Source organism: Temnothorax longispinosus, chromosome 6 (assembly GCF_030848805.1).
Source record: "Temnothorax longispinosus isolate EJ_2023e chromosome 6, Tlon_JGU_v1, whole genome shotgun sequence".
NCBI classification, from domain to species: Eukaryota; Metazoa; Arthropoda; class Insecta; order Hymenoptera; family Formicidae; genus Temnothorax; species Temnothorax longispinosus.
The window spans coordinates 13,078,391-13,104,925 of record NC_092363.1 but is presented as its reverse complement, the minus strand read 5'-3'; the positions used below and the strand labels follow the sequence as shown (position 1 = coordinate 13,104,925).

At 38.5% G+C, this 26,535-nt stretch overlaps 1 protein-coding gene and 1 pseudogene across 8 annotated transcripts in view; one reads left to right on the top strand and one right to left on the bottom strand.

Moving 5' to 3' along the window:
* Window positions 1–26,535, bottom strand: part of Oseg5 (intraflagellar transport protein Oseg5) — a 237,411-nt gene that overhangs the window by 141,323 nt on the left and 69,553 nt on the right. The window lies entirely within an intron of this gene.
* On the top strand, window positions 22,805–25,728 carry LOC139814828 (zinc finger MYM-type protein 1-like; annotated as a pseudogene).

Genomic DNA, 26,535 nt, shown 5'->3' with positions numbered 1-26,535 from the left:
TTCGTTCGCAACCGATTAATGAAAGTAACGCCTCGAATAGGCGGGATTTGAATTGGGCTCCCTGATCCGTAGTTAGTAATCGAGGGGTTCCGTAACGGGAAATCCACGCGTTGTAAAATGCTCTAGCAACGGTTTGTGCGGAGATATCTTTAAGAGGAATTGCCTCGGCCCAACGCGAAAATCTGTCGATCATAGTGAGACAATAAGAGTAACCCTCAGAAGGAGGCAATGGGCCGATAATGTCAATATGCACCTGATCAAATCGCCCGTCGGGAGCAACAAAGTGCTCAGGAGTTAGTTTTACGTGGCGAGAGATTTTTGCTTGCTGACATTGCGATGCAGTTTTTACACCATTTAGCGATATCGCGGTGCATGTCAGGCCAGACATAACGCTGTCGGATAGTGCGATCCGTAATTTGCCACGTAATTTTGCCACTCGGATGGGCTGGGTTATGAAACATTTGAAATACTTTAACGCGGAGACTATCGGGGACATATGGCCGAATAGCTTCGCCCGAGATTTCGCAATATACAGTTGTGTGATCTGGGCCCCACTGAATTTTCTTCAACTTTAAAGGATGATCGGGGGCGTTAGCAATCAACTTGAGTTGCTCCTCGTTCTTTTGCAGCTCGGCGAGCTCATTAAGATTAAATTCAACCGGCAAACGCAGGGAATCGATCCGCGGAAGCGAATCCGCGACAACATTTTGTGAACCAGCGACATGTTCAATATGCGTTGTGAACTGCGCGATATATGACAATTGGCGTAGTTGTCGCGGGGACGTCTTGTCAGACCGTTGCATAAACGCGTACATGAGCGGTTTATGGTCGGTCAAAATTTTAAACTCGCGTCCTTCTATAAAATGACGAAAGTAATTAACGGCTTCAAAAATTGCCGTGAGCTCTCGGTCGTAAGCGCTATACCGAGTTTGCGCGGGGGAGAATTTGTGCGAAAAAAATGCTAGGGGCTCCCAAGTATCCCGTTTTTTCTGTTCCAGAACTGCCCCCATGGCGAAATCGGAGGCATCCGCGACTATACGGAGTTCCACGCCAATATGGGGATGCACCAGCATTGCAGCGTTAGCGAGGCCGTTTTTGGTCTTTTCAAACGCTTCGATTAATTCGTCAGACTATACGATTACACGCTTATCGTTTTTACGCGAGTCGACTAGTAATGCATTTAGTGGTGCTTGAGCTTCTGCCGCGCGAGGGATGTTGCGACGGTAAAAATTTATCATGCCGAGAAAACGGCGTAGGTCGGCGATGGTTTTGGGTCTAGGAAATTTGGTAATCGCCTCAACTTTTTCTGGGATGGGGCTTATTCCTTTACCATTTATTATATACCCGAGAAACTTTAGTTCATGTGCGCCGAACACGCATTTTTCAACATTAAGGCGAAGGTAAAACTCTTTAAGCCTTTGAAATACTATGCGTAAATGTTTATCGTGCTCCTCTGGAGAAGAGGAAGCAATTAATATATCATCCATATAAATGAAAACAAAATCTAGATCGCCTAAGGCGCGATTTATATAACGTTGAAAGGATTGACCGGCATTACGGAGGCCAAAGGTCATAAATAAGTATTCGAATAACCCGAAAGGGGTTATGATAGCTGTTTTCTCAATGTCCTCGGGGGCCATTGGAATTTGATTATAGGCTTTATATAAGTCGAGGGATGAAAAGATTGTTTTACCGTGTAGATTAACGGAACAGTCATGTAGGTGGGGGGTGGGGTATCTATCAGGTCACGTGATTGCATTTACACCGCGGTAATCGCCGCACACCCGCCAGGTGCCGTCTTTTTTACGGACTAAATGAATGGGACTGGCCCACGGACTGCTAGAGGGGCGGCAAATGCCTGCTTCGACTAAAGCTCTGATCTCGGCCTTTGCGGCCTTAAGTTTATCAGGAGGAAGGCGCCTAGCGCGCGCAGCGACTGGAGGGCCGGTGGTGATAATATGATGAAACACATTGCAATTGGACGGCGGGCGAGGGGAAGAGCTCCTGTTATTTGCGGAAACTCGGTGAGTATTTTAGAGAACTCAGAAGAGGGATTTACCGTATTGATCGAATGCACAGGGCCCGGTTTTTTAATCGCGAGGGTATATAACTTAGTAGTGGAATCTATAAGACGTCGTCGTTTTAAATCTACTATTAACCCGTAATGCGATAGTAAATCGGCGCCAATGATGGGGTACGGAACTGCAGCAATGCAAAAATTCCATCGAATTGGCCGTCTTAAACCCGAGGTCAAGCTCGCGGAGTGATTCCCGAAACGTGTCGATACGCGTATCGTTTGCCGCGAAGAGCTTTAATTCGGAGGGTTTTCCCTTGATCCCATTAATGGCGGGTACCAGGGAAATGTCCGCGCCTGTATCAATAAGAAACATTTGGCCACTAGTGCGATCACGGACATGGAGACGGTTAAAAGTTTGAAGGCCCTTGCCGACCGTCTCCGAACGGGGAGGCGGGCTTAGTTTTTTGTGCTTTTCTACGCCTCATATTTTGAGCACCACGTTCGACACGAAGTCGGATTATCCGGGTATTTGGTATGAGCCGTACAGAGCGCGGGTGTGATCGCCCTGTTTGGCGAGGTTAAGGTCCTACGCCTGCGGGAGTTGGATCGCGAACGCAAACGCGAATTTCGTGACTTTTCCAGCTTTTCGATTCTTTCGATGAGTTGTTGAATCTCGGTCTTTGCAGGAGGGGGTGTGTTCCCCTTGGTCACGGCGGAAGCGTATTCGCCTCCAACGGCGCTCTCAGCCATTCGGTCAGCGGCCTCGGCTAGTCGGTTGAGGTTGGTGGCTCCCGTGGCCACAAGAACGGCGCGGTGTTCGCGTGGTAGTTGGTCCAGGAAAATTGATCTTATTACACTATCATCTATCTTCCCGTTATTAAGACCGCGCAATCGGTTGAGGATTAACGAAGGTTTTCCGTCGGTCCCGACTTGTCCCTTCAAAAGTTTTCGCAATTTTGTTTCGTCCGAAGGTGCATATGTCGCGATAATTCGAGCCTTCACCTGTTTATAAATATCCGCTGGGGGAGGGTCCGAAGTAATGATGTCTCTAACGCAATCCAATACTTCGACATCCAGTGCAGCGAGGACGGTATCGGCTTTGGTGGATTCTACGGTAATTTGCGAATTTCTCATGGAAACCTCGGCCTGGATGAACCACAATGCTGGATCGACTAGTGAAAACGGGGGGAGCTTGGGAACCCTGTAATTATCTATATGCGGAATTTGAATGGTATTATCACTCGCGTCAGAGGTGGCTGTATCGGGGCCCTGAGCGTTTAGCTGAGCTCGTAATTGTGCGAGCTGGGCTTGTGATTGCGCGAGCTGGTTTTCCGCTTCTTCCGCGCGGGCTTGGGCGGCTGTAAGAGCTGCGTTCGACATTGTTTAAAATTTGCTTAACTTAATTTATAAGTTTTTCTTACTGTAAGATATTACACCACGATAGCGATAACCGGAACGAGCGTTACACGACACGAGCGTTAAACGACATAAACGACACGAGCGTTGGGAAATGACGGTGCGCAATGGGTTACTATCCTACTTCTAAATTACTGTATTCTGGCGGACGGAGGAAAGAATCCAAGGCCCCGGTGACGCTGTGACCCAAGGCGCCGGAGACGTTGGCTTCACGCATTTAATGTCTCAACGACGACGGAATCCAAGGCGCCGGTGTCGTTGGCTTCACGCAATTACAGCGATGAAGCGATAGCGACGTTGTCGGTCCGTGGCATCGGCAGAGAAAGGCCGGTCGCACACCAGGAGAAGGCGGTAGCGGCGGGGGCGGAGAAGGGCCGGTCGCACACCAGGGGATGGTCGTGGTAACAAGACGGCAGAACCGCTGTGGCCACCCGGGCGCCGGTAGGGTCTCACGTGCCCGCCTCGTGCCTCGTGCAGAAAGCGCGGCAAAAAAGATGGCCGCCCGAATAATGTTTCGGCGCGGCAAAGCTGGCTGGCCGCAGCGTGGGCAAATAACAGCCAGGGACGCGGGCGCAGGAATGTACCTTGCAGCTGCGGGTAATTCAATCCGCTACTTCTGCGTCCGTTCCTCGGGGAAGTCTGGTCCACACGAGGATTTATCTCTGATTCGGGCTTCCGGTAGCAATTTGTGCAAGAACCGTTGCGTGTTTTTTTAGTCAGGGTCACCAATGTAGGTATTTGGTACCGCAGGAGGTCGATTATGTCTCCGGGTGTCGGCCTACTACCGACGTCTTGACGAGAGGAATCGAGGAATAATTACACACTCGATTACTGATGATAAAATAATACTTTATTGCAGACCACGCAACAGCCACGAGAGTCAGTACAAATCTAACGGTCGTCGTAACTCAGTTCTGCCAACCTCGTAACTCTCAACCCCTCTTGCTAGCGCAGGAGAGGGGGCTGACCAATCGGAAGGGAGACAGATATGCTGCTCCCTACATAAGTGATAGAGCTCTAGATTATACTCTTATAATCTACAGTTCTGGTAATAAGTGAGAGCCGTGTTATGCGGCAAAGTTTACTGCATTCAAATTTTCGATTATGAGTTATCATCAGATTTGTATGTACGTCGCGGGTGGCATGACTCGTATTTTGGTACAATTCCGGAATTGAACAGCAACCCTTATGTGGTCTATAAAAGGTTCAAAGGGGTAAAAACAGTTTTCTAACGTAAGAAAAAGAAGGAATAGTGGGCAGTGCACAGTGGTTGATGTTTGAGAGTACGGATTGTAGTTCTCGCAAAGATGGTTCCACAGGGATTAATACAAACCCCTTCCCGTTACCTCTTACTACTTATCCCTTACTTCTTACCCCTTACTCTTTTTTTTAAAAAAAGGGTTAAAATTTTCGACTTTTAATTAAGGCTTAATTCATACTTAGTTGATCACGATTCATATTTTGACACAGGTCCGGGGTTGATCAGTAACCCCCTGTGGCCTGTATAGGGATGGAAAGAGGTAAAAACAATTTTCTTAGGAAAAAAGAGAAAGGAGTGATAGACGGTGGTTGGTGTCTGAGGACGGATTGTAGGTTTCGCAATGGGAGTTGCATAGGGGTTGGTGCCAACCCCCCATTTCTGACTCCTTAAAAAAATAGTTTAAAAATTTCGAATTTTAAATAAGGCTTAATTTATACTTATTTTATCATAAATCAAATTTTAGTTTACGTCTAGGGCGGTTACTTCACTCCAGTATGCAATATTCAACGCTTGAGCTTGTTACAAGCTGGGGAGCGGTCAGGGAGGATTGGCACCTGAGAACGAATGGTAGCCCTCATAAAGCCAGACCCAATGCCGTTAGACTTATCCCTCTAGCCCTCTTCGTTTGGAAGTTAATCTTTAAAGTTAAAGGTTGAAAGAAGTTGAAAATAAAAAATGGTCCGATTGAAATGAGATAAAATTCTGTGGATAGAGCTCCATGTGGCTGACAAAAAAGGTCCTATAGACTCATCTTCTAAAATTAATAGTTAAACAGTTATAGAATTTTAAAGAAAAGTAAAAAATTTACGAAAATTTTGTTTTTCTAATTTTGATAGTAACTCTTTACAATTCGGATTTTTATTTAAATTCCGAATGGCTAACTTACTCAAAAACAATGCAAAAATGTTTGCGCTTATTACGAGCGAGAGAGTGATCAAAGAAAGTTGATGGCACCTGAGGCTGCACGGTCCATAAGCAAAAACATAATAATAAGTTAGTGAAAGAGAATAAAAAAATATTTATTAGAAACATCGTATTATATTTGTTTAATAATGCAACTATGTTGCATTATTAACTAATGATGAACTATGATATTATGTTCGGTATTGAATAAGGGAGTGATAAATATAGAAAAATAAATAATTAATTACAAAATATATATTATTACTGTGTATTACTGTGTATTACTGTGATAAAAATACTTAACAAAAATTCGTGAAATTTACCTAAAAAGAACATTAAAAATGTAAAAAAAGCTCCAAGTATATTTTAGACAAAATAATTTTATAAATAATATTAAACAAATAATGAAAATATTTATTTAATATAATGGCATGAAAAAGAAGTGAAATCAAGGTATTATTCCAAGTATATTTATTAGAGCAAATAATATTATTTAAAAAACACAAAAAAATAAGTATAATAGCATGAAAAAAAAGTGAAATCAAAGTATTATTCCAAGTATATTTATTAGAGTAAGTAATATTTCGCAAGATATATATATAATGTGCGTGAAATTGAATTTAAAGGAATATAAGTACAATATTTTATAAACTATCTCTCAAAATCAAAGTATTATTCCAAGTATATTTATTAGAGTAAGTAATATTTCGCAAGATATATATAATGTGCGTGAAATTGAATTTAAAGAAATATGAAAATGTGCCCTTGTGTGCTCAATGGCGGTCAGTGGGAATGTATGGTTGCCCTACAGTTGCAATGCGAATTATATGGAAAAGTTAATGGAAAATATTGAGTGGCAATAAAATAAATGGAAACGCAATGGCAAGATTCGAATGACAACTTTTTCCATACAAGCGTAATGGAAACTGCTAATGGCTTATGAAGGTTAAAACTTGTGTATGGAACTTGCAATGCGAATTATATGGAAAAGTTAATGGAAAATATTGAGTGGCAATAAGATGAATGGAAACACAATGGCAAGATTCGAATGACAACCTTTTCCATACAGGCGTAATGGAAACTGCTAATGACTCATGAAGGATAAAATTTGTATGGAATTTTTCTACCTTCAGCCAATGTTGTTCAGTGTGAATTGTAATAAAAATTCGTTCATGGTAAATGTGGCAGTTCGCGCCACCAGTGGTACATGCATCATCATCACGCCAGCGCGGTAACTGTATTACCGGCAGTTCGCATCGACGCCGCTAGGCGTCACATCGTTCATGCATTCTCTCAAATTCAAGGTTCGGCACGGATTGGTATATGTATGAGACCCCCTACGGGACACCGAGGCAGATATTTTCAGGCGCTAGTCGCCTAAGGCAAAAGCTCTTATTAGATTGTCCGTTGAACCAAAGGCAATGGGAAATGAAGGCATTTATATTAAAGACAAAATAGTACCATTTATTAAAATGCTATTGAATTCTTATTGTTCCAGACGCAATAGAAATGAAGGCATTTTTGCCAAAGATAAAAATTTTCACACAAAATCTCATTGGTATTGCCAGTGTTAATACCAATGGCAATACCAATGGCAATACCAACGGCAAAACCAGTGGCAATACCAATAGCAATACCAATGGGATTTTGTGTGGAACTTTTTATCTTTGGCAAAAATGCCTTCATTTCCATTGCGTCTGGAACAATGGGAATTCAATGGCATCTTTTAATGGCAATAAAGGGCACATTTTCATAAGGGTAAGTACAATATTTTATAAACTATCTCTCAAAATTGCTGTAGACTTAATATAGGGTGCATAAGGACTTGGTTAGTGGAGCGTGTGTGTTGTGCATGCGTGTGAGAGTTGCGGATAAATTAGGCGAGAGTTTAGAGGGAAATAGGAGGCGAGATAGGCGTTAAACCGATAGAAAGGTAGGAAGAAGAACTTAAATTTAGGATAAGATAATAGATGTAGCAGGGAAATATTAATTAGTGAAGGAAAATAGCGCTAAATGTTTTAGAGAAAAGGAGAGGTTAGGTGAGAGAAGGCGGGAGAATAACGCCGTGCGTTCCAAAACGGACAGGATGGAGGGAGAGGCAGGCGAGAGTGAGAAGGCAGCAATAAGGAATAAAGATGTGAATCCGGCTACAACTTTGGATAGTCCAAGCAGTGAGAAAACGGGTAAAGAAATTTTTGCCACTCCAAAAAAAGAAAAGAGAGGAAAAGGAAGACTTATAAAGGAGGAATTAAGAATGAGAGAAAGATCGAGCTCGATCAGCATATTGGAGTTTATGACAAGTGACAACAGCACGGCATGTGAGTTAACGAAAGCTAAGAGGAAAAGAGAGGAAAAAGAACAACTTGTGAAGGAAATTTTTAAGAGAGATAACAAGACTGTGAGAACGCCACCAGGATTAGACAAATCGAAAGAAGGAGTCGGTGCTGCAGGTAAAAAGAGAGAAGAGGAAAAAGATCTGTCGGTAACAAAGAAGGATGAAGAGGATGTTTCGCTATTAGCAATCCTGAGAGAAATTAGAGACGAGATGAGGGACTTGAGGGACGAGATGAGAGAGAGGATGAGCGTCTTAGAAGAGGAATGGAGAAAAAAAAAAGAAAAGATAGAGGAAAGGATGGATAAGATAGAAGGGAGACTATCGAAGATCGAACGAAGGAGTGAAAACATAACGGAAGAGGCGATCGGCGGCAAAATGGAGGAGATTGTGGGAAAGGTGGCGGAGATGGTTAGGAAGAGAGAAAGAAATATGAAGGAAAGGAAAGAAAAGAAAAAAAAATGAACGCGTGGTCGCCACGCGCGTTAGAAGTGAAACTTCTGAAGGCAAGGCTTTGCCATAACTTTTCTGAAATTAATACAAAAACAATACAACGGAATTAGTCACTCCAAGCCGCCCGCAACTCGAAAATATAGTGTTACACGCAGTTCTCACTATATCCGTCTCGCCAGTGCCGTACGCCTAATCGAATTTTCGTGACGCGTTTTCGAGTCGCAAAATCGAATTTACTTACCGATCCAAAAGGAGTTTCACTTTGTACGCATGTTGGTCGATTTTTCGTGACACTATTTTGTGACGTTTTTTCGTGTCGCACAATCGAACTTACTACCGTACCAAAGAAGTTTTATTTCGTACGCCTATTGATCAAATTTTCGTTACACTTTTCGTGTCGCATAATCGAACTTACTACCGTGCCAGAAGAAGAACCGTCTCGCCAACGCCGTACGCCTATTGGTCAAATTTTTGTTACACTTTTCGTGTCGCACAATCGAACTTACTACCGTACCAAAGAAGTTTCACTTCCGTTACACTTTTTCGTGTCGCGAATCGAACTCACTACCGTGCCTAAAAAAGTTTCACTTCAATAATCTAGTGATCAGAGGATTACATAAAGAGGAAAACAAGAGCTTAATGGACAGAGCGGAGACGTTTCTTGAGAGGGAGTTTGGTGCAAAAGCGGAAGTAAAAAAGATGCGGTCAACAGGCAAAGAAGGAAAAGAGATAGTAATAGTTGAAATGGACTGCTGGGAATCGATGGATAGCATCATGAAGGAGAAGAAGAAGTTGGGAATCAAGAAAATTTTTATAGATCACAACCTGACCTTTGAGGACAGAGAGGTGCAAAGACGGATAAAAGAAAGGGCATGGAAAGAGAAAACAGAAGGAAAGTGGGTGAAAATAGGTTATAGGAAGTTAGAGGTACAAGGTAGGAAGTATGTATGAAGCGAGGAAGGAAATAAGCTAATAGAAAAGAAAAATTTATAAAGGGAAGCCAAGCAGTAGAGACGTGTAGAGATGAGGTGGTGGCGGACACAGATAACGTGGATAATGTATGTAATGAGAAAGAGGGAGAAAGGGAGAGAGATAACCGTCGTAAGAGAAGAGGAAAGATTGAAATACTCTTCTGGAATGTAGCAGGATTAGTAAACAAAGATAGAGATTTCTGGAGATATGTCAGGGAATTCGATTTTGTAAGTTTCAGCGAAACATGGGTAGACGCAGAAAAATGGGATAATATTAAAAGTTTATTGCCGAACACACACGAATGGGTGTGCAGTCATGCGAAGAGAATAAAAAGAAAGGCAGAGCGATAGGAGGTTTTGTATTGGGAAGAAGAAAAAGCTGGGGGGAATTAGGATCAACAATGATTAAAAATGAGAAAGAAGGTCTAATACTGTCGGAAATCTTGACGGACGGCGAAAGAATTAACATTATTTTGGTCTACAATAAGGAGAATTGGAGTAGGGTGGAGGAGACAATAGAGAGATGGTTAGGAAAGAAGGATAGAGAGCATATTATAATAGGAGGGGATTTTAATATAAGAACAGGGGAATTGGGAGGGGAAGAAAAAGAGGAAGGTAACACAGAGAGGAGAAGTAAAGACAAAATAATAAAGACAGAGGGTAGGAACTTAATAGATTTTATACAGAGTAAAGGATGGTACTTACTAAACGGCACAACGAACGGCGACTGGAACGGCGAATATACTTTTGTAGGAGCAAGAGGAAATACGGTGATAGACTATATGATAGTTTGCGAGAGAATGTATCATAGAATAGACAAATTCGAGGTAGATGCGAGGGTGGACTCAGACCACATGCCTGTCTGTGCGACAATTGAGGATAAAGAAAGAAGAGAGGAAGAAGAGGAGGTGACTAACGCAGACGACGTAGAGTCAACAGAAGGAAGATGGAGGATCCGTTGGGATAAGGAGGCAATAAGAAGATATAAGGAGAAAACGAACAAGAATATATTTGTGGAGACACAGCAAGAAGAAACTATAGAGGAAAAATGGACAAATCTTAAAAAGATGGTAAAGGGTAAATACGACGAGGAGAGAGATGGGCCACAAAGATTGGTGGGACAAGGAATGTACAAGGAAGAAAAGGAGCGTGAAAAAACTTTATAAGAAATGGAGAGTGGGAAAACTAGATAGAGGAAGATATCTGGAAGAAAGAAGAAACCTGAAGACCCTACTCGAACAGAAGAGAAAGGAGAAGAGGGCAATGGAAGAATAAAAACTAAAGAATATAAAGAACGGAGCTGAAGTATGGAAATTTATAAACAAAAAAAGAAGGAAAAAGGTGAGGAAAATAAATAACATCGGAGGAAATGAGTGAACAAATTATTTTAAGGGGCTATTGGAATATACGGATAAAGAGAAGATACAACCGAACAGAAAAGGAATAAGTGAAAAAAGAGAAGAAGTCGAACAGCCAAAACTACAGTTGAACGAGGGAGAAATAGAAAAGGCTATCAAAAGAATGAAGAGGAATAAGTCCACAGGTATCGATGGAATACCAATGGAAGCCTAGATGTATGGAGGCGGCTCAGTTAAGAGGAAGTTGGTAGACCTGCTGAAACACATCTGGAGAGAAGGAGAGCTACCTGAAGACTGGAAAACGTCAATCATAGTCCCGTTACACAAAAGGGGAGATGAGGAAAAGGTAGAAAATTACAGAGAAATCTCGCTTCTCTGCTCTGCGTATAAGATATATGCGGAGGTCCTCAGATGCCGTCTGGAGAGGGAGGTGGATCTGAAGGATCTGCTTCCAGAGAGCCAAGCGGGTTTTAGAGGTGGGAAGGCAACGGTGGATAACATCTTTGTCCTGGATCATCTGGTCCAAAGAGTAGATAAGAAAGGAAAAAAAGACAAATTGTATGCCTTATTCGTAGACCTAAAAGCGGCATTTGACAAGGTGGAAAGAGAGCAATTATGGAAGATCTTGAGGGAAAAGGAAATAGATGAAGAACTTATAAGGAGAATAGAAGCAATATATGATGTGACTGAAGTTGCAATAAGAACAAAAGAGGGCCTGACGGAGAAATTCAGAATAACAAAAGGAGTCAGACAGGGTTGTGTAATGAGTCCACTCCTATTTAATTTGTATATAACGGACATTAGAAAAGAGCTAGAGGAAAGAAGGATAGGAGGCGTAAAGTTAGGAAACACTAAAAGTATGGTCGCTAGAATATGCGGATGATATGGTGTTTGTAGCAAAGAATAGAATAGCAATGTTAGACATGATGGACACAATAAAGAGGTTTCTAAAATGGAGGAAAATGATATTATGTACCAATAAAACAAAGATGTTAGTGTTTAACAAAGAAAGTAGGGAGAAGAAAGAGAAATGGAAATGGGGAGAAAAGGAGATAAAAGAGGTTAGGACTTTTAAATATTTAGGTTTCGTGTTTAATAATAGAGGGAATTGCAAAGATCACATTAAGGAATTAGCTAGGAAAGGTAGGATTGCGGTAAATAGGACGTGGGGTCTTGGAGAACGGATATGTAAAAATGATTTCATAAGGAGAGGGAGTTTGTTTAATTACTTAGTCCAGATTGTGATGTCGTATGGGGTGGAAATTTGGGGATGGGAAGAAAAAAAGTAATTGGAAAAAATTATGCTAGATTACGCAAGATGGGTTTTCGATTTAAAGTTGTGTACTCTAAGATACCTAATGTCAACGGAACTGGGGTTAGAAAAGAGAAAGAGAAAAACAAATGGAAAGATAGATATGGCAGAGAGAAAGAAAAGTACTATAATAGAAACGGGTGGGGGGTGGAACCAGTCGAGTCGTTAAGGAGAGAAGGAAAGAACTTAGGGGAAGAGATTAAATTAAGAGACTGGGAGATACAGAGGCAAGTGGAAGAGAATAATATAATAGAGTCAAAGTATAACAGGAAGTATAAAGAGTTAGAGAGAGACGGAAATAGACCGGAATATCTAAGGAGGGATCACAGTTAGACCGTATTCTGATAGAATATTATTGAATATTATTAAATGGCTGTGGTATAGAAACTTAGCATTCGTAGAATATGTGTATCGTTAAATGATATTAAGTTTGTATTTAATTGTTCTCGTGTTCGTAGGATTAAAAATAATAAATGGTGAAAGTTATTATACCATATGATACGTCTTCTATTGTTTTGTTGACATTAAGGAATATCTACAATAGAATTATATTCATTACGATAAATGCTCTTTGGAGAAGAAAACTGCATCACATAGGCCAGATAGATTACGATACAATTTTTCGAGAATACTTATGATATTTAATCGTTTTCTACCGGCCTTTTTAAGCAGGGTAGACTACGGAACGATAAACTAGATACAACCAAAGAAAAAATATTAAAAAAATTATATAGGGATAGGAAAAAGATAGAAGCGGAGATGAGAAAAGATAGGCGAGAGCAGTAGTGATAAATAATGGCGAGCTTTAGCGTGAGGAATGATCCCGTCAAAATTGATGTGATTGACAGGCGATGTGTAGATGGATGAGTGTGCTAAGGAACTTATTGTAAACCAAGTCCACTTCTTGGCAACAGCCGAAGTTAAATAAATATTATTATTATTAATATAGGATCCATAAGACATTTAAAATGTATGAAATACAACGACATAATAAAATGAGAAGATATAAAATACAATAGATAGCGTAATGAAAGGTGCAGAAATTGAAAAGGGTTTAGTTGCATCGACAATAAGCACCAAATTATGTAAGAAACAACAATCGAAGATGGACATAATCTCCAGCAGCATCCTTGGCGTGTCCGGCGTATTGCCTATAATTTTAACAACAAAATAGTCATCCGCATTTAAGTTTGTCAGTATGCCATAAGTATTGTAACGGCCTATCTTTTGGGGTCGAACGCGGACTAGCTCGCCGGATCAGGAGTTCGACAAATGGCCCAGAGACAATAAGCAGTTTGTAATGCACACGTAACATTCATTTTATTCAACTCGGGATTCGGTATTACACACAAAGAAAACCGCTGTAGCTTATATCGGACGAACGGAACGCGGTATATTGCAACGATTCGGTAGTGCATGTGCACTCGGGCGGTAGGACGGACGAACGACGAACGGAACGCGGTACATTACAACGATTCGGTAGCTATCAAACTGATAGTGATGAAACTCGGTATTCGATAGTGAACTAACTACACTCCAGTAACCATTACATATACAGAGAATAACGGAACGCGGTATTACACACGGTAATGGAACGCGGTATATTACAGTAGTGCAGGTGCACTCGGGCGGTAGGACGGATGGACGGAACGCCGTATGTTACAACGATCGATAATGCATGTGCACTCGGCGCGGGATACTGAGTATACGGAACGCGGTCTTTTACAATCTTAGGCGGACGCGGTATTTTAAACCCGGGCAGGAAACGCGATCTGCGACGCGGGGAATTTGCGGAGTCCCGTGGCTACGGTAACGAGAACCCTCGTTACGAGGCCGAGCACGCTCGACTCCGCGGAACCGGACCGTTGGGAGTTCGTTTTGGGCAGGAGGTCGGGTACACCTGAGAACCCTCAGTCGGGGCTCAGAACTCTGGACCCCGTTTTGTGTGTTGCCCTAGGATTTGGACGGTGGACTTCGTCGGGAGCAGCGGAACGCCGTGGTGAAGACGAAGTCTCAATCTCTCGCCGAAGCGCCGGCTTATATATCGCTCGGCGCGGCGGGTTCGGTGGGAGGGAGGCCGATCGTCAGGCGAGTCGCGCGGTAGTGGGATCGGTGCGATCCCGCGCGCTCGTCTTCGGCGGGGATCGGCGCCCTCCGGCGCTTGTCGGCGCCGTGCGGGAAGGCACCGGTGCCGCGTTTTTCGTTTAAAGAATCGGTCGGGCGGCATCCGGCGGGTGGCGGTTGGGCACGATGCCTTGAAAAAGGCGCATCGTTACAGTATAAAGTATTTTATGTGTAACAACCTACACAGCACAACATGTTTCAGAAAGCTTTCCGAAAGATAACTTGGAAATTAACATTGAAATGTAACATTGAAATCATTCAGAAGTATTACTGAAACGTTTTATCGAAATTATTTATGAATCTTTTCACTGAAATATTTCTGAAATATTACGAAACATCATTCAGAAAAATATTTCGTACGTAATGTCTAAAATACATATCATTGAAACCTTTCCGAAAGATAACTTGGAAAATAATATTGAAATTATTCAGAAGTATTTCCGCGCCAGTTCGCCACGACGCCGCTAGGCGGCACATAATGGTAAGACTAACTCGCAAATAAATTTCAGTTGGGATCTAATATAAGCAGGCCTCCGGCGAAGCAAAATTATGACTATAATCAAGAATATGATTTATGAAGGACAGGAAATTGTTCCGGATTACCCTGTATATGAGAAAAAATATCTGAAATATTTCAGAGATATTTTTGAAGCATTTCTGAATTATTTTAGAAATATTTCTGAAGCATTTCAAAGATATTTCTTAACCATTTCAGAGATATTTCTGAAGCATTTCAGAAATATTTTAGAAACATTTATGATATCTCAGCTTGGCGGACATTTCATATATCTGAAACATATCTGAAACACTAACTGGTTACCCGAGCTTCGCCCGGGAGTTGTTTTTCTTCAAACGACTTCATTTGTGTTTCAATATTCTTAATAAAAAAAAATTTCTTTATCAAGCAATTGCTTATCAGGCAATTGCAAAGAATCCTTTATATTCATTTATAAAGAATCCTTTATATCCTCGAAAAATTGATTAAATTTTTGAACCAATTTAAAAAAAAATAAATTGTTATCAAAAAATAATACACATCGTGTCAATTGAACCCGTCCTTGAAAAATTAATAAAATTTTTAAACCGGTTTTAACTAAATCGATAAATCGGTAGATTAATATAAAAACATTCCCCGAAAAATTCTACCCCTGTTTTATATATAATTCTTTAAGATTCGGTCAATTATTTCCCGAAAAATTAAAAGAATTCGAAAAATCGGTTTCCAGAAAATCGGTAACGAAAAACTATACACATGATGGCACTTTCCGGAAAATTCTACTTCTATTTCATATGTACCACTTTAAAATTTAGTCCACTAACAAATAAGTAGTTAAGCAAACATACATACACACCAATCCATAAAAATGCTATAAATTAAAAAATATCACTTTTTTATTGACTGAAATTCAATTCCGTCATAAACAATTTTTTAAGATTCACTCAAATATTTCCCGAAAAATTGGAAAAATTTCGTAACCAATTTCCAAAAAGATGGATCGGTAACTGTGGCGGCTGTGAGCGCCCCAGGAGACGGCGCGGCGCGGCGGCTCAAACGCCACACCGCGCGCGTGCAAGCGCGCTCCTACAGAACGGCAACCCGTTCTCCGCGTCCTGCCGGGCGAAAGCGCCAGCAGCACGGCAACCGGTCGCGCATAATAATAGAGTAAGATCCCAGGGCTCCCAGACGTAACTTATTTTGTGAAAGACAAAATGTGGGACATTGAGTAGTGTTCATATAAACTTTGAATACCTGCGTACCTGCAAAGGTGGTTAGACGGCCGATTTACAGGTACCAGGTGAGAAAGGTAAGTAAAAATAGGACTAACTTAACTTAAATTCTGACGGCTGATTTTTATATATACTTTATAAAATATTATTACAAAATAATATTCAACACTGCCAGACACTTTCCGCCGGCCATAACTTCCGCCAGACGCTTTAAAGCTAGGGTAAACCAGCCAGTGAATGAACAAATAAGCGGTGTCTTCTATTCATTAGAGACGTGAAATAAAATTATTATCCGTATCACTTTCAGCATCGATGTAGTTGATTCAATATATCATACTGATTATTAAAAAAAATATTAAAGGTGCTTTCAGAATAAAACATTTAGAATATAAATGGAAAAGTGACAAAAGGACCGATATACCAGTGAATGAACAGAATTGCCAGTAAATGAACGGCTGCTTACCAGTGAATGAACATATGTATTCCATGTAGATACATACCTACTAATGTATATAGATCTTAATAATTAAAGTTAAATATTATATTTTAACAATCACAGAATGTTATTTTTGCACTGGAATAATACTATAAAGCATATAAACCTATGTATTATAAAGCGTGCGCGCGTACAGCTCTACGTACATACACAACGAGTGTCGGCGGCAGTGGCGGCTGGCGGCACGGATGATATAGGTTAGGGTGACATCGCGCGGAACAACGCGATGTTTACGGCAAGCGGCGGCGGGATTGTTTTGATTACGTCGCGAGCGCGGGGCGGTCGAGCCTCACCACGAGGGACCCGTCGCACCGCGTAACGTCGAGACTCGTGGGTGAGAGACGACGATGCACGGTGACGATTAAAGTGACAGCGAAATGATTCTCTTCAGAGCGGGCTCGATCCTCGGCCTCCTCGTTCTGGTAAGCGGCTTTCGGGAGTACCGGATTGAATCATACGTATAATAGCTATAGAGACGTTTTTTTTTTAATTAAAAATGTCGAAAATTAAAAATGTCAAGTCAATTTATCCATTACTATCTAGATACTACCTAATTACCTAATTACCAAAATAGAGCCCACATGTTCATTCACTGGGAAAAGGTTAGAAAATCACACCAGTGAATAGACATCATTATATTTAGCGTATTTTTACGAATTTACAGAAAAATGTTTGACAAAATAAAATATTGACTCTATCTTTACTTATATGATGCAATATTTACCTTCGAAAATCAATTATAACGCTTATTCAAACGTAAAATCGCAACCTCTCCAAAATTAACCTCTTATTAGCTTGCACGTCATAAGCATAAAAATATTTCTCCTTAAGTCGACACTTTGTTTATAACCGTGACATTGATCTCAACGCCACCTGTTAATTTTTCTCTTAATTTTCATCACAAAATTATTTATCTTTGACCCATAATTTTTTTCATATTTAAAATATAAGTGATTTTGTTCATTCACTGGACCCCGTTCATTCACTGGCTGGTTTACCCTACCTGAAATAAAAAAAAATGAACTTTACTTACATTCTGACGCTTGATTTTTATATATGTGACTTAGCGGACTATTTCAAAACTATATGTGCTTAGCCAGACAAATCGTAAGGGCCAAACATCCCCCCAGACACCAAAAACATTCAGCCGTGAGTATGAGCGCGAGGGTACTATGCTCGCGTTTTAGAGCGAGTGAGATATCTATGTGAACTAATTTACCCCTTTTAAACTCAGTCTTATAATATCTATGAAGATAAGTAAAAAAAAACACCGTCCTTTTTTTATTACATTTTCTTTAACAAAAACACACATTTCATCAAAAACAGCTTGATGGAGTTGACGAACATCATGCCACTTTGTTTTAATTTTTTTTTTTTTTTTTTTTACGATGTTTTATAAGAATATTCCAATTGACAATTTTTGTGATAATATATTTTTGTATAAATACAATTTTTAACTTTATTAATCAACTCCGCAAATGTTTCGTCTTCTTCATCTATCTTATTCAGAAAATCGTTTTTATTAGATGAATGTAATGGCAGTCTTTTTGATCTATGTTTTTTTGTCTTTTGGTTACAAAATATACTTATATACATATACTTATACATATAATATACTTATACATATCAACTCCATCGTCAACTCCATCAAACTGTTTTTGATGAAATGTGTGTTTTTGTTGAAGAAAATGTAATAAAAAAGGACGGTGTTTTTTTCTGACTTATCTTCATAGATATTATAAGACTGAGTTTAAGAGGGGTAAATTAGTTCACATAGATATCTCACTCGCTCTAAAACGCGAGCATAGTACCCTCGCGCTCATACTCACGGCTGAATGTTTTTGGTGTCTGGGGGAATGTTTGGCCCTTACGATTTGTCTGGCTAAGCACATATAGTTTTGAAATAGTCCGCTAAGTAACATATATAAAAATCAAGCGTCAGAATGTAAGTAAAGTTCATTTTTTTTTTATTTTAGGTAGCTTTAAAGCGTCTGGCGGAAGTTATGGCCGGCGGAAAATGTCTGGCAGTGTTGAATATTATTTTGTAATAATATTTTATAAAGTATATATAAAAATCAGCCGTCAGAATTTAAGTTAAGTTAGTCCTATTTTTACTTACCTTTCTCACCTGGTACCTGTAAATCGGCCGTCTAACCACCTTTGCAGGTACGCAGGTATTCAAAGTTCATATGAACACTACTCAATGTCCCACATTTTGTCTTTCACAAAATAAGTTACGTCTGGGAGCCCTGGGATCTTGGACTATAAGCACGTGCATTCGGAATGATACAGGATAACAACAAGCTTGCACCGCTAGGCGGCTGAGCTTTTCGCGTAAGAAAGATTCGGCAAGGAAGGGTATATTCTTTTAATGATACTCTATATAAAATTACATATACGAGTTATACATGTAACTTTTTGAGCATAAATCGGTAACTTCTTCACTGATCATCGCCAAATTCAATACCTTCCTTAAATAATATTCTATCCATCAAATAACTTACACATTTTGACGTAGAACTACGTCTTTCTCCGCGGTAGGGGGGGGGGTACCCACGGATGAAACAATGGGACGCGACAATGCAACGAAAACATGGCACACTTTGAACGTTTATATCTTCGAAACTAATAATCGTAGAATAACCATTGACATCTCATTTTAAAGCTTGAGAAGTCCCATTTATGATAAAACAAGTCCGAACTTTCTATTTCTTTCCGTTTATATATAGTAACGTTAGAAAGTTTAGTTAAATTTCTTGTAGATGCAACAAAAACATGTCACACTTTGAACGTTTATATCTTTGAAACTAATAATCGTAGAGTAATCATTGACATCTCAATTTAAAGCTTAAGAAGTCCCATTTATGATAAACAAGAAGAGAGAGAGAGAGAGAGAGAGAGAGATTTTGATTGATTGATTGAGCTTTATTAGCCTTCTCGGCTATTTACATTACTCGGTTTTCCCTTAAATTAAGTCCTCTACATGAGGTACACGTTTTTCCTTAAATTAAATCCTCTACATGAGGTACAATTAACTTCTTTATATTTATCTCCCTTTTTATTTATATTAAATTCTACTTTAAGCCATGCATGGTCCGTTATTTTATGTTTCTCATTCACTTGTTTCTTTCGCATATTCACATTTCCTACTATTTCTATCCTATCACATAAATGTTCTACCCTGTCAAAATCTACATTATCGATGTTAAATTCTTTATATTTATTTCTCTTTTTATTCATATTAAATTCCACTTTTAGCCATGCATGGTCCGTTATTATAGGTTACTCATTCACTTGTCCCTTTAATTCCTTATTCGAAAAAATTAATTCTATCGCTCGACTATACCTATATTAAAGTCCCCTATCACTATACAGTCATACTTTATTATTAAATCTTCAACCGTATCCTCCAGAAATCTTACAAAATCGCCATTTGACTCACTCGGCGAATGATACTCTACTGCTGTCACACCTTTAGACAAATTCTTTCGCAATTCTATCACCACACACCAACAGTTTGACACTATCTTTTTCTTATCACTTACTCTAAATTTAATGTCATCCCTAACATATAACATTACTCCTTCTGTATTTCTATTTTTAACATCACATCTAACTATACTATACCCCGGTACAAAACTGATATAATTTTTCCACTAGTCTTACTCTATCTATTGTATCAAACGCTTTGACCTCACTATCATCACATTCTATAGTCAATCTAGTCGCGGATAACTCTCGAATCTCAGGATTCACCCTCTTCATAACCTGATGTCGAATTTCATCCTTATGCGCCAGACAGCCTTGTGCCTTCGTATACCAGAGTAAGTCAGCTTCTTCCTGTGGTTGCTATATTGTATCTTCCCAGCCGGCTCTTTTTTTCTCCTCCCCCAATACTTTCTTAAATGTCGGACATTCCGAATCCAGCGCCTCGTGTTCAACATTTATCTTCAAGTTGTATGTCTGATTCTTAAAGGTACAGTTTACACACCTCTTCTTTGCCGTTGTACATTCGTTCGCCTTATGATTTCCTACACATTTATAGCATGTTTCCTGTCTCGTGCAATTCTTGCAATATGATAATATCCCCAGCATTTAAAACATCTTCTAACACTAATGTAATTAAAGATCGGACACTTTCGCCATCCTAAATTTATCTTTCCTCTGTTTATTAGTGATTTATGAGTGCTTTCATCCACTTCGATTATTACGGATCCTTGTTCAATATCCTTATTTTTTCCTCTTAAAATTTTCTTCACTAACAAGGGAACGGTCGGAAGTGTCCCTACCCGATTTGGATGCGCTTTGGATATGTTGTTGAGCATCAAAAAATATTAGACTTGTATTTTTTTTTGCTGCTTATCTCTCAAAAACGATCCCTTATTTTGATATTTTGAGTCGGTTATCTTAAATGTTCTGTTAATAACGATGATTTACTGTGCCCTTGCGATGCGGGTATTGTCTCAGTCATCTGTTATCCTTCGCGACGAACACACGCTTTGTGAAACGATGGAAGGAATTCACCCTAGTTCTTTGTTTCATCGAACGCTTATGTGAGTCCGTTTATAAGGTTAAACTCGTTTTAATCGAATTTTCGTTTTGGTTCTTATGTAAGTTCTAACTCTAATTAAATTGTCACTAAGATGGTTTGGCGACAAAGGATTTTACATCTATACGGGTTTCATGGGCGCATAAGTGTCATGCAGCGAAGGAAACGACCGATTCTGCTTCTAGATTGACGAATAATTGACTTTATACTTTTGACTTCAATATGACTGTCCAATTACTTGGGTGAGACCGTATTAATGAAAATCGCGTTGGATCGAATTGATTCGTTTTGTTCGTAGAATAATGCGATCTATTATAATGCATTTTTCTTTATAATTTTGTATTGTTCTGAAGAAGGCCAAGTAAGGCATGAAACGTAAACAAGTCTGTATACTATAATTAAATGTATTAAATATTTTTCTAACATCTGGTAATAGCTCGAAATTGGCCGTTTGTAAATTATTTAGCTGTTGCTTTGTCGAGCGAATCTTTTGTTAATTGAAACCGCTATGGTTAGTATGGAGTGTTCCATACTCTGACATTTCTAGAGTATGGAATTCCATACTCTGATGGAAGCTGAAATATTATTCATGGAGGGGGAGGGGTAGTGCAACCGGCTAAAAAATTTGGAATTTTGTGAATTTTTTATGCTGTAACTCTGAACGAAACATCTGACGTATCAAGATTGGAACAAGTCTCTATATGCTTCCAAATATCGTTAGACGATTTATCGACAAAGGAAATCTTCATGGGGGTGGAGTTCCGAAAACCGCCGACTTCCGATTTCGATTAAACTTTGTGAAAAACTTTGTTTTGGGTTAAAATGAAAGCCCTTAAAAGGAATTTTGGCGATTCCTATGATAAATCAATTTTTTTAAGATAAAATGATAAAAAATATACGAACACCTTCATAATTTTAACACAACATTTAAAGCAGTAAATTGTTGATAAATTGAAGTCTTTTTGTTAAAGCAGAGAATACTTACATAGGTTAAATGACGCGCTTTAAAAGTATTTAATTGTTTAAAGCGCGTCACTAATCTACATAGGTTAGATGACGCGCTTTAACAGTATTTAACTGTTTAAGGGGATGCTGGAGTAAAGGCCGAACTTACTTGATGTCGATAATGTCGAACATTTTTAATTCTGTTCTAATTCGTTTTCTATCATTTTCTACATTACCGGCCTATATCTGCCCTTGTCTAACGAGAGGCATCTGTTCTTGTTTCGATTGCTGCGCCATCTCTCACTACACGCAATTAATACTACTCCGCACGCATACATACATATGAGATTTTCAACGACAATTTTCTCTTATTACTAAAGCTTCTAAGTTTATTTCTGAAAGCACAACATTATTTTTTTTTGCAATTCCGATGGTGCTGTATGCTTATTTTATACGTACAAAGTCTAAATTTTTATGTGCAGCAAATGTTGTCACGTCATACATATAATTTTTTTATTTTTTTTTTGTTTTTGATGTAAAATCAACGCTAGCACCCTCCGTTTTTATGCGTACTTTAATTCTGTAAAAAAGTTTTTTCAATTCCGTAAAACCAATTCAAAGTTAAGTGTCAGCAAAAAAATGTCGATAATTGCTACTACTCCAGCATCCCCTTAAAGCGCGTCACTAATCTACATAGGTTAGATGACGCGCTTTAAAAGTATTTAAGTGTTTAAAGCGCGTCACTAAACTAAACAAAAACTAAACAAAAAAAATTGTATGTGTGAACTATTTTGACGTATATATTAATCATTTATGTCTTCCAATACTTAAAATAGCTGCTATATTTTCCAAACTTCTTTTGTTTATAACTTTTTAATGAACAATGACCGCCGGCTAAAACCTTCTGAAGGTCACTCAGGAGGGTGACCTTGACAACATATGTCAAGGTCAAGGTAATTGGTAAGGTTCGACCTTTTATGCATATTTACCGAACAGCCCTATATTTTTTATCATTTTATCTCAAAAAATGGTTTTATCATAGGAGTCGCCAAAATTCCTTTTAAGGGCTTTTATTTTATCCCAAAACGAAGCATTTCACAAAGTTTCACCGAAATCGGAGGTCGGCGGTTTTCGGAACTTTATCCTTTCATGGAATTCTATGAATCTGAAAAAACAAATTCAGAAACGCTTATTGGTATTGTAAAAGACGTGCTTACTCGATTTAATTTAAAATTGAGTAACATAAGAGGACAGTGTTACAATGGTGTGCGTCGAATGTTAGTGGGCGAATTACGGGCTTGCAAGCACGTATAAAAGAGATAGAACCACGAGCTATATATGTGCATTGTAATGCACATACGCTAAATCTTGTTGTCCAAGATGCTATTGAACATGTGCCGTGTGCTCGAAATTTCATTGGAATTGTTAAAGACATCATAAACTTTATACGTGACTCGCCCAAACGAATGGCGCAATTTAAGAATCTGCAATCTGGAGACAGCCCGAAATTAAATCCCTATTGTCCAACAAGGTAAATGAATAATTATGTTATAATAACAGAGTTTGTAGTTATTTTCATCATTTTGTAAAATACAATCACATAATTTGCATTTAAAAAATCAATCGATGTTTTAAAAAATATATCTTCTTGAATCAAAATTACATTCGTGGAAAGCTTAAAAAAAATGAAAACAATTCATTGCACTAAACAAACAGTAAAGTATATGCTTCAATAAATAACAAAATTATAAAATAAATATAAAAAACATTTTTTACTTATAATGTAGTATAAAAGATAAATTTAAGTCTAGCTGGATTAAAAATAAGCTAAGAATAAGGTATCCATGTGGTAATTTGTCAAAAATTGTGAATCGAATTTTTTTTAAACTTTGGGATTTTCTTCTTACGAAAGTTTGCATTCTACGCAAATGTCAGTACCAACCTTTTTTGTCCTAAATGATCTAAAAAATGTGAAAAAATTTTTTCAGAAATGAAAAATTCCAAATTAATTATTTAAAAAAATTGTTATAAACAATGAATGACTTATTTTATAGCATTCAATAAAAAATTCGTATTCAGCGGCCTAATATATATAAGAAAAACCTTGGTGAAAGCGACGACATATAAAAGGCGGCATATCAAGATAATAATTTTCTTACACTGTATCCTTATTCGAAATAATATATGAAACTATTTTTTAGGTGGTGTATGCGGATTTAATCTTTAAAGACTATACACGATAAAGACAATTATACAGCTGCCTTAACATTTTTTGGCGAAATGAGTCTTGATCGAACACTGGATTGCAGTACATCAACAAAAGCAGCAGGATTCATCAAGTATTTAGAAACCTTCGAATTCTACTTTCTATTAACTTTGATAATTGAGATTTTTCACCTCATCGAAATTCTAAATACTGAGCTAGAAAAATCGAGCCTAATGCCGGGATTACGATGAATTTAACGTAACGGGACGCGACGGACGCGATAAGTAACGTAATGTGAACTTCTGTAAACGAATCACATAAAAAAGTTACGGCAGTTATGGATAGCCTAAAACAAATGCGAGAATCAAAATTCGATAATATATGGGTTATATCTACGGAAGGTGGTAAGGCACTGGGGTTAGAAGAATATTGTCCGCGTAAACTACCTAAGCGCCTTGAAACAAGTAGTGCGAGCAAGACTCATACTTTTCAAACACCGAAAGAATATTATCGCAGGATCTACTTCGAAATTTTTGATCAAGTTTTGATGTCGATGAATGAACGATTCAATTCGAAAACCATGACGCTGCTAAATTCTTTCGAAGATTTTGTGGTAGGCAAGCAAAATATTAGCGTAGACAAAATAGTTAAGTTTTATAATTGTAATAACTCGGTACCAAAATCTGACAGATCGAACGATTTCGACAAACAAAAACTGAAATTGCATAGTAACATGTTTTTCGAAATTGCATCATTAAGAAAAATTACTTTTCAGTGTTTGGCTGATTTAAAATTTCTGCAAGACAATCGCGAAATCGGCGATCTTGTACCCGAGTACAAAAAATTAGTTCGTGTGCTTTTAACAATTCCCGCAACGTCGTGTACAAATGAGAGATCATTTTCGCATTTAAGATTATTAAAAAATTATTATAGATCAACGATGCATCAAAAGCGGTTAAATAATATTGCGATATTATATACGCATCAAGATCTTGTAGAGAGATTAGACGAAGAGGAGCTAATCAATTCATTTATAAAGAAAAATAATATTAGAGCAGCTACTTTTGCCATGTAAATAAATGTGAATATTTATTTCCACCTCCCCCCCTCTCCAAATGTCCGCCGGCTACTCATCCATACACTGAAAATTTTTAATTAAAGTAATTTAAATCGACCGTGACTGGCAATATATAACGTCTTTTCGATGTGAACATTGGAAAACTGTGAGCCAACCTGCTTTGTCGGATTCACACAGCACTTTTCCGGATCAATCATCGAGACATTATTAATTTCGACCATGAGTTTTGGTTAGTTGATGTAATTTCTAAATTAAATAAATTTTTATTGCGAACAAATATTACCCCATCCAGGGTTTGAACCTGGAACCTCCCGTATACCGTGCGGGTGTCGTGCCAATTCGACCACTAGGGCTGTGGTAATATTTATCGCAATAACAACTATAAGATGGAGCACCGATTCTTCAGTCAACGGTGTATAATAAACAGAATAATGAATTTTCTTCGCTAGTATACAGAATAACAATTAAAGTAATTTAAATCGACCGTGACTGGCAATATATAACGTCTTTTCGATGTGACCATTGGAAAACTCATGGTCAAAATTAATAATGTCTCGATGATTGATCCGGAAAAGTGCTGTGTGAATCCGACAAAGCAGGTTGGCTCATAGTTTTTCCAATGTTCACATCGAAAAGACGTTATATATTGCCAGTCACGGTCGATTTAAATTACTATATCTGAAAAATTTTACTTCGCCGGCCCTGTACTTGGCGCCTTTTTTTACCTTTTTTTTAAAAAAGGTAATTTTGTACAGATTGGTGATATTACGAAAGAAAAGTATTTAACTGAGACAATGAGTTAAATAAAAATAGGCCGATATATTTATATAACTATATAAAATATATTTATATATCAGCCTATTTTTTGTGATATCACATCAACTAAAAATAGGCTGATATATTTATATAACTATATAAAATATATTTATGTATATATCAGCCTATTTTTATTTAACTCATTGTCTCAGATACTTTTCTTTCGTGATATCACTAATAAAATGTATTTTGGGCGTAATATCTTAACTGAGGTTATTACGATATACTTATATGTATGAATATAATCGCTATTATCGCTATTATAATACCTGATGATATATTATTGTCATACATATTTATAATAGATTATAGATTATACGTTCTAACGTTGTTGGCTTCGCTTGCTATAGTGATTAAATTAATGTGGCACCACTGGCAAGGAGGCGGCAGGCCACTCCACTGTAATGGCTGCCAGCGACACACGTAATAAAGACATGTTCTTCTAATATATAGTGTTCTAGTATTAATGAATCTATAACAATATTATCAAAATATCTATCTATCAATGTATTTCCTTAAATATACTTTTTTCGACCCATATTATAAGGAACTTTTTTGCTCATTTTTGTG